This window comes from Montipora capricornis, chromosome 1, assembly GCF_036669925.1.
Source record: "Montipora capricornis isolate CH-2021 chromosome 1, ASM3666992v2, whole genome shotgun sequence".
NCBI lineage: Eukaryota > Metazoa > Cnidaria > Anthozoa > Scleractinia > Acroporidae > Montipora > Montipora capricornis.
In genome coordinates, this window is record NC_090883.1 from 17,271,631 (window position 1) to 17,280,872 (window position 9,242).

Genomic DNA, 9,242 nt, shown 5'->3' on the forward strand with positions numbered 1-9,242 from the left:
TCCAGAGTTCGAAAGAAATTGGAGATCTCAGGTAGCATCGATGGATGGCTTCCTGCGGATGATGAAAAGGACGTCACGAGTCACTTCGGTTCCCAGCATGTAATAAAGAGAAGGCACGACCCGTTTGCAGTATTCCGGAACTCGACATCCAACCGGTCGTTCTGGTAAATATGATGGTGGAATTCCGGGGGTGGGATGTTCCCTGGAACTTTCAAATTTGAATACCTAGAAGTGATCCGTGTAGCCAAGTCCTTGGTACCGCTAAGGTTCTTTTGAAACTGGCACCAACGGTAGTCCAATTGAATTTATTCAGTAATCCTCTTGGAATTAAAAGCAGGTGCGTTGAAGAAATAAGTTGGTGTCATAAATGATGAAGGAAATCTGATAAAGTTGTCTTTGTGATTTTTGTTTTAATAGTTCAGCTTAATTTTCCTATGACAAAAACGTGAGTAAAATTTCACAGGAGAGAACGCAGTGTAAAGTGGTAACGGAAACGTCGAAAAAATTCAAGTTATATTAGCGCTTTTTTGTTTTAGTTCGAATTACAAAGGATCCTTGGTTGAAATTTCTTAGGTGAAGATCCCTCGGACAGTTGACGAAAAATGTTATTCAGTAAAGCTCATGCAAACTACGTGCATTTTCACTTGTGCAGTTTGTTTTTCAAGAAAAACGAATTGTCTTTTCACTTCATTTGAATTAGCACTAAAGACATTCTGCCATTCATTGTTAATTGATATGTTCCAATAGACACGTTCACAGCAGTTAAAAAATCTCAAAAAGGAAACCAGCCTCCATTAAATTTCCTGTTCGCTTTTCAGTGGCTCGACAATATTGTAACTCGTGGTTTATTTACTACTCTTCAACTTAAATGAGCATCTGAAGTTTGCATTGATTGTCTTTGTAGGCGGATAACTAAAGGAATAATTTTATCAGATTACTCTGGATTTGCGGTTAGTCTAACAGCGGACTACTATAACTAATGAACAGTGCTTAGAGGTTTGCCTAAGGCGACATGAAACTTGATTGTCAATGTCCTTTTACTAATTTTGGTGTACTTTCTTAACCTGTAGAATTACTTATCCTCAAAAGACGCTCGATCTCGCCAAGGTATGTGATTCATTGAAAGCTGTTTATATTTTCACTTCAAAATGCTCAGGTATACCTCAACTCGCTCCTCTCTATATACCATTCTTAGTTACGTCGTCACATTTTGACTTGGCGATCTTTTTTAGTATTTATCACTCATTCACAATGTCTGACCATTCACGCACACGGCGGAGGAAGTCAATATAGAGCTTTCAAACTGGATGTTCCGTAAACGCAGTCCATGCCTGTTTCAGTTTTATCGCATCTGAGTTGCCTCATTCATCAAAAGGAAATAAGCAAGCGAGTACAAATAAAGCCATCTTTCGATACGCGTCAATGAGCAGTTGGTCGCGAAAACGTTGGTGTTTCAACCGTCAGTTTTTGGAAGGGATGGAGTGCCGAGTGTAAATGGGCCGAAGGTCATTGATTTTTATGCAAGTTAAAAAAATATTAATGCGGTGCTTCAAACATTCAAGGAAGGGCCGAGTAGGTCTTAAGAGTTAACGGCATTGTTTCTATTCACACCAGCCCTCCCCTGCTTCTGTCTCTTAATGATAGAAGAATTTCATCGCACTCATCATGGATCTTCACAAAATTTGATATGAAATTAAGAATAATGGGCAAGAAAATGACGAAAATCCTTAATCTTCCCATGAGACGCTGATTATCAAAAACCAAATACAACCTGTGAGGAAGAACTGGGCTTTATTTCCTAAGTAACGCAAGCTGTGCACTCTACATGTATGTTCTTTTCGCACTGGCACTGCGCTCTGTTTTCGTTTTCTGCCGATTGCTTTGAGGATCACTGATTGCTGTTTTCAGATCAAAGCGGGGTACATTTTAATCATAGCACTTTACATTTTTGTGTTTCCCAACGGAAGTTATTTTATAAAATCACCATAGCAGACTTTTTTCCGTGTTTGCAACGCCTGAGCTGCAAGCAAGGGCACTTGGTAGAATTGGAGACGGTTATGACTGCGTCTCGGGTTTGCTTATCATGAAATTGTTAATTATGAAATAAATGTTTATTTGAGGTGTCGATTTTATTGAAGTGATGTTTGAAGACTGTAACGAACTCTGCCTAACTCTACAACTTTCGTATGACGTTTGTTAGTTGTTAGCACGGGGACCCCTAAACTGTGTGACATATCTCTATATCTTTCACGTATATTCGATAAAATCCTAGATATCGTAGTGTACTGCTATTATAATCACATATTATAACAAAATGGAAGTATTTTTTGTGGTCATCGGAGGCTTTGTGTTCGTGACGTTGACCTGAGCAGCTTACCTATTGTCTACCCGTATTGTACGTCGAATACAAACGTTTTTCCATTCGGTTTAACCTATAGAACAGAGGATACTTGAATTATGTCAAAACATTACTCATGACACATCAGTTGAACCGCAGTGTTGCGAACTTTGCTGGCACGTTTGGTAATACTCGGTTGTATGCATGATGTACGGTTTGTTTCTCAAGTGAAAAGCTCTGTGAGTATTTTTCAGCCCTTGCTCGTTTGGATATTTCAACGCTAGCGTTCAAACAAACTCTCCAATTGAAGTCTTCAAGTTACATTTACATACTCGCCAAATTTTTTTTAGGTGTTTCACGGAACATACCCTCGCCTCATATATTTCCCCTTCAGTTTGAGCGCGAACGGCGCGGATTTCTTTGGTTTGTCGATCACAAGCGGAAATCGGGAGGAAATGACAGGACGTCAAGATAAGAAATTCTATTGTACACGGTTAATCCGTTTTCACCAAGGTTAAACTGGTGATCCTCATTTTACCTACTGTATGTTCAATGTTTAAAGAGCTAACCCCCCGCCCCCCCCCCCTAACACACTTATACCTTCCGTCAAACCCTGTCTTACGCATCTCACGTCTTCTTAACGTTTCGTAGCATTTTGTCGTTTGCTCTATTCATGCACTTCAATCCATTCAGTCTCAACATTATAACACAGTAAGGGAACAAACAACTGTACCGGTACTCGAAATCGGACCCTCCAGCTATCCTGTGTCTTCACCACTACACTTTCATCTATAATCACTGTATAATCCGCACTTCAAAATAAACATTTATGTCATTCATGGAGTCGAGTGTTTTGACGGCAACACATGAGCCCACTGACAAATTGACCTGCTCCCAATTGTGTGGCTACATAGCATTGCACCTGTATAGAAGAGGTCATGGGTTGGAATCCCGTCAAAACCACCGGAATTTTTTCAGGTGTCTAAAATACACATTGTCCAGATAAATGCGAGGATGACTTATCCCTTTTATTTGAAAGAACAAGACCGAACGGTGGCGTTGCAGGTAATGTCAGTCTTGCGTGACCGTCCGATCATCATGAACAGCACGGTCAACATTTTCTTCGATGTATTTGCCTGAGGTATTCCACTTACACTTCCGTCCAACCGTAGGTAATAATCATTGATAAGACGGACAGTGTTTGTTTTCAAAACTGTCAACTTCGGAGTCTTCCACCCCAAGCTATTAAGTGAAACAAAAACTTCGTTTTTTCAAGTGCATGGTAATGTGATTATTTCATGAATAAACTAAGGATTAGCTCCGTTTGCATCAAAATGAAAGCAAATTTATCGGCGGGAATATTCGCAGAGGGCACTGAGGCCGTTGCACCCAAGGTGTTCATTTAACGAAACTCATTTTGTCCTTTTTAACTTTTTTTTTCCTTGCTGCATTCTGTTTAAGCTTCCCCACAGGCTATTGCCCCTTGCAATAGTTTTGCACCTTTTTCTGCACATAATAATTTAATGCATTTGCAAGATTAACTTTTCGGTATTTGCAGGTTTCGTTGACTTCCAGGGTTTGCTTTTTGACCGCTAAATAGTCACATGACAAAAATCGTGTGATAAGTTCTGTAAGTCAAGCTCTGTTATTATCACTTGAGTGGCTAGTGGGCGAATGGTATTGACTTTCTGCTTGTGCGCCTTTCCGGATTTGGCAAGCGAAGAAAGACCTTGCACTTTTGGATTTAGCTTTTGATGTTAATCCACTTAAGTTTTGTGTAACCTAAAGTATATATATCCTGGCGAATGATTAGCAAAAACATATTTGAAACTCCAGAATGCTTCATGAATCATACCTGTTTCACAGCATTCTCATCATTTCCATAAGAGTGACGATTCCTTTAGAGAAGTCTGCGTCACGTTGAATTCAAGATCTATGGTGAGTGCTTATACTTTGCATTCATAGAACATTTTTGAGCAATTTTAAAAAGAAAAAATAGGGACTAGGTAAAGGCTAAAGAGGCTTGGTAACATTTAAATCGGTTAGCTCTGCTTACAGAAACCGCGAATCGCATGAAAGTCATTTCATTAACCTGATTCCTTTATTAACCATGAAGGCGTTCCTTTAATCTCCCACGTAATGGCAAACGTTAACAAATCGAGTAAATAAACTATAGGAATAGGAGTTATTTACTTGGCAGCAACAGAAACTTTTTTGTAGACGTTTCATTTATTTAATGCCTTTGTTCCTGACCGCGTTATTTTCACACAGTTTGGCTCGTCTGCCTTGCGTACGTGTCACTCCTGTTCTTCCATTTTATCAGTGGCGTAGTCCACAAACAGGAAAAGAAACATTGTTCCGTTGTAAAACACATGCAGGGATGGCATGGGCATGATGCTGTTCATATTCTTTATGTTGTCAATAATTTGTGGTTTTGCTTCCCGCAAAACGGTAGGCCGAGATCAAGTCCTTCGATTTCACAGACCAGCGGGAAACTCGCCCGAATCAACATAGCCTGGTTAATTAAAGGGGGAATAGATGAAAGTAAATGAGTAACCGACCAATTTTCTTAAAAGTCTTTACCCAGCCTGTAATGGCCTTTATCCGAATCGAGGATGCGACAGCGCGATGACGATTTGTTTGAAGTTAATTAGTTGATAGTTTCATTTAATTTACATTTGGCTTTAATCAAGCACCGCTTCGAATAGATTTTTTAACATGGTTTTTTCTCCGGCCGGAGTTCTTCTTTCGCATGGGAGTGCTCGCAAAGCAGGCTGTTGCGTATGTGGCATTCATCAGTCATCCCTGTGTAGCTTTGACAGCAATATGCATTAACGTGCATGCAATGTGCAAAGCAATGCAAGTCTTACTTCTAGAGAGAACTGAGTTCCGCTGGTCTTATTTGCTTCGGGCACAATCCGCCGTTGACATGATGTTTGGCCTCTTCTTTAGCACATCCTGTACGCTTTTGACCCAAGATCAAAATGTACCGGAACTTGAAAGGACTGTATCGTACATCCTCGTCCCCAGGGTCTCCACTGTCGTTGAGAAGAGATATCGCATGGATTGTTTTGTGCGTAAGGTGGAGGTACTTTTCTTCTTTTGTATAAGAGATGGGGAGGGCGAGAGACTCTGATTCTTTTTGGTGCTGGTGGTGTTTGAATTGAATGCTTCGCAATCTAACAGAAAATACGAAAACACGCTACTAAATCTACACGTCTCTGTTAAACGTGCATATAATACATCACCGTGACCACATTTTCCCCTGCTCAGTGATCATGAAGAGGGCTTGAAAGTTCGGTTATAATAAATTCTTATTTAGTTACATCTTCTTCTTGCTGTCTGTGTCCCTTATCCCAGAAAAACTGGAAAGAACTATTTGGAAACCTTAGCCTTTGTTTTACCGTGTAAGATGAAACTTTGCCAATAAATAAGGATATTTTCATTGAAGTGAATCATGATAGATTATTTCAGGAACGATGGCGTAATTCCATCCCCCATTGATGATTGAGTCCTGATAGTCGCTGATCATGCATGACCCTCGAAGCTGCACTGCACGAAACATTCACCCACCAAAGGTGGCGACGTTACCCGAAGCGAAGCAAAGAATTTCCGTGTGCCGCGCGCGAGAAAAAAACCTCTGGTACCCAGGGTATGGCCAAGTATACTCCAGAAAGTGATTTCCGGAACAACAGTATCATTGGTGTGATAGTCGGGACAGTAAAAAACGCAGACTGCAGACTGTGCAGACCGTCTGGAAAATGAACATTCGGTTAACCTAATCAGGTCTAAATAACATTCGGTTAGCCTAATTAGGCCTAAATAACATTCAGGTTAGCCTGTTTACGGTTAGCTCTCAATACGTAATAGTGAGGGTAACGCCATATTTTACCCCTGGTCTGCACGGTCTGCACAGTCTGCAGTCTGCGTTTTGACGTTAAAATACTATCACATGACTTGTAAGCTGATCGCCACTGCACCTGGCAGAACCTTGAACCCAACCCAGAGTTTAAACTTGAATAGCACGAACATTCCTCAACCAAAAAGTATACTCCAAGGATGACGACTTTGGTGAAATAACTTGCCTAATATCAACTCACATTTTTTTTAAAATACAAGTTTAAAAAAGCGGCATGCGCTTTAAGAATCACCGTCATTTATTCGTTATTTCATGCATGGCCACTTTCAAATGGCATCTCCCGGCAAAATGATGGCAAATAACAATTAGGCCGACAAATAAGCTTAGTTATGGACTGTAATGCTGTTAACAGAAAAAGACGCGCGAACAAAAGAAAAATATATAGGAATTTTAAGTTTGTATTTTCGGCCCTATTAATCACACCTTTTATCGATCACAACGTTTGCATCTCGTTTAGTGGGTGTCCGTTTTCTTCCATCTTCCGTTTATCGAATTCCAGCTTTCGTGTCTCTTTTTTGTTTTTTTTTAAGTTTTCTCCTTTCCAACAACATTTGGCTTCATTTGTTTGTAAGCAGATTTAAAGAAAAGGTCATTGCATACCGTAGATACTATGTCATAGTGCCAACACCGGCCGGATTACCGTCGTTTGTTTGTTGTTGTTTGAGGAAGAACCAAAAATGACTGAGTTGTCGTATTCAGTGCTGACGAGGAGATACGAGTTCAAAATCTTCCTTTGGCTGCATACATATTCTAGTAACAATAGCAGTGCGCATCACTAGCTTTCACCAAGCAATCATTGTCGGGTTGTAAATATTAAATCAACAAATATTTGAAAAAAATTGGACAAACGCCAGTAGAGATGGAAAATTCACACTCATCACGTGCGAGATCAAATGACACAACGTTGATTTGTCCAAACCAGCTATGGACTGTGCAGATTAACTCGCCGGATATTTGATTATACAATGAACGGAAGGGGTTTGACAGAGAGTGGGCGCAGAATTGGCCGAAAAAAGATCAATGTTCCTCGCTGCGCCAGCAAGTTTCTTAATTAGTTTAATATGGTTAGGACAAATAAATGACATCCGCAAAGATGGTTTCAACTAATGTGAAGGGATATTAGAAATTATGTAAACCGTATAAAAATGCTCTTGGGATTACAGTGTAGTTTTTTTTAGGGACTACTGTTTTCAAAATCTACCTGGCAAGCTAACTGCGAGACGATGCTAAGCCAAAAAAAACAATGGATTTATCTAAAGAAGATTAACAATACTGGAAATGGGCTGAGGAAGGGAAGCATCAAAGTTATCATAAACAACAAAACTGACATGCTTTTGGCTAAATAATTCTCGGATGAAAAACAAAATCATTTAACAATTGGCAAAGAGTATTTTAGCAGCAGGAGATCAACGTTGGCCTATGTCACTGGCATTTTACGCCTTAAGAGCCTTTTTGAAGACAGGAACGCACACTCAATGAGACCAGACTCAAACCTTTTGTTTTGCGTTGGCAAAAAATAAAATGAAACACACCCTAGGGAAGAACGATCCCTTGAAAGGCTGAAAATGGCTAAACAGTTATCTTTTCCCGAATCGTGAAGAGGGAATCTTTGAGGTTTTTCAGTGTGATGTCAAATTACTTTGCGGATTTTGGCTTTCAAGCGGATTTCGTTTGATGTAAATAATTTTTTTTAGCCCTAAATGCGCACGACGTATGTTTAGAATTTTAGTCTGCGATGCGGGATTGTCCTAAATGAAGAGCTTTTAAAGGTTACAATAATATCGTGACAGACAGACAGACAGCAGACTCTCGTTTTCTACCATGGAGATTCCACCTGATTTGCAAATGTGAATGCACATGCTGAAAGCATTAAAACGCTTAGGCTTTAACATGACAGGGTAGTGACAACCCGCTTAATACGCGTGCTCAGTTGCTTAACAAGTGTTTTCATCTTGGTCGAGCCCGTCGAGGTAGTCGGCAAACCAAGTGTTTTGGTGCAATTAAATCACATACCAATTTGCCTTTAGCTATTCAGTGATAGCTTGGTCACGTTGGTAAAATTCGACGTTATAAGCATCTTGCTTTCCTCATAATCAAAGCGGTGAAAAGTAAATTGGATTCAGTGTGCTCCGGAAAACTGCTTCGTTGCATTCAAAAAGTTTGGTATGTAGTGAATTTTTTTTATCTCGTCACTTTGAGTTATTTCACTGTTACATAATGCTATGTTAAGTCTACGTGAAGCGTGTTTGGACGAACGATCTTGTTCAACTGTCGCGTACTACTGCAAATTGTCCCAGTCTTTATATGGTTTAGGGTTAGGGTTAGGGTTTAGGGTTAAAGTAAGAAACGGTCTCTGTAGGGGAACAATGTCGCCATACCACCTCTCTTCGAAATTTCTCTCTTATTTAAAGTGAATCTGTCTTTTATAAGGTCGGTCATCCTATTCCACTGAGTAAAGTTACCTTGGTCCCGCAAAGCTGTTATATTCGTTTTATTGTTATTTTCATCAAAACTGGTGTTATGTTAGTGTTTGCCGGCATCTCTACCAACGTCAAATTATCTGTTCACTCTAGTATTACGCATTTAATCAAAATGCTGACAATCTCACGACGCAAAAGGTTTCTTTTACTCTATCGGTCCTTGCTGAACAACGTTTTAGCAACATGAAGTCAAAGAAAGGAAAGATAAGGAAAGGAAAACTGAGGAGGCACATTCTGTTAAGTGACCGGAACTTCTGGACGATTGCCAGTTTTGTTATGACATCTGATCAACTTCAAATAGCTTTCTTACTAATTATAGACACTTGGGAACTTCCCTGTATTAAATTATTAATAATTGTTTATAGAATCACCATAAACGCATTATTTAGGTCACATGCGTCACGCCTGTAAATCACTTGCTAAGCTTCTTTATCATAGATCGCTTACGTCTCGCTATTAATGCAAAGAGCCCATCTATCACTTAAAATAGTGATATTTTATCTCC

At 39.7% G+C, this 9,242-nt stretch overlaps 1 protein-coding gene and 1 long non-coding RNA gene across 5 annotated transcripts in view; one reads left to right on the forward strand and one right to left on the reverse strand.

Annotated features, from left to right (window-relative positions):
* Positions 1 to 862: 862 nt before the first annotated feature.
* Positions 863 to 9,242, forward strand: part of LOC138015704 (discoidin domain-containing receptor tyrosine kinase B-like) — a 28,229-nt gene continuing 19,849 nt past the window's right edge. Inside the window, exons 1-2 of one of the 4 annotated variants that reach the window (XM_068862976.1) lie at positions 863 to 950; positions 1,071 to 1,107. The gene's annotated coding sequence lies outside the window, so the exon portion shown is untranslated. Of the gene's footprint in view, positions 951 to 1,070; positions 1,108 to 3,384; positions 3,404 to 4,124; positions 4,277 to 8,058; positions 8,421 to 9,242 lie in introns of those variants that run through there. The other 3 variants (XM_068863180.1, XM_068862906.1, XM_068862843.1) reach the window with 3 other exon arrangements.
* On the reverse strand, positions 4,421 to 7,054 carry LOC138016068 (uncharacterized). Its single transcript, XR_011125732.1, has 2 exons — positions 6,681 to 7,054; positions 4,421 to 5,517 (listed from the first exon to the last, which is right to left on the reverse strand). It is a non-coding gene; the product is annotated as an uncharacterized lncRNA (long non-coding RNA).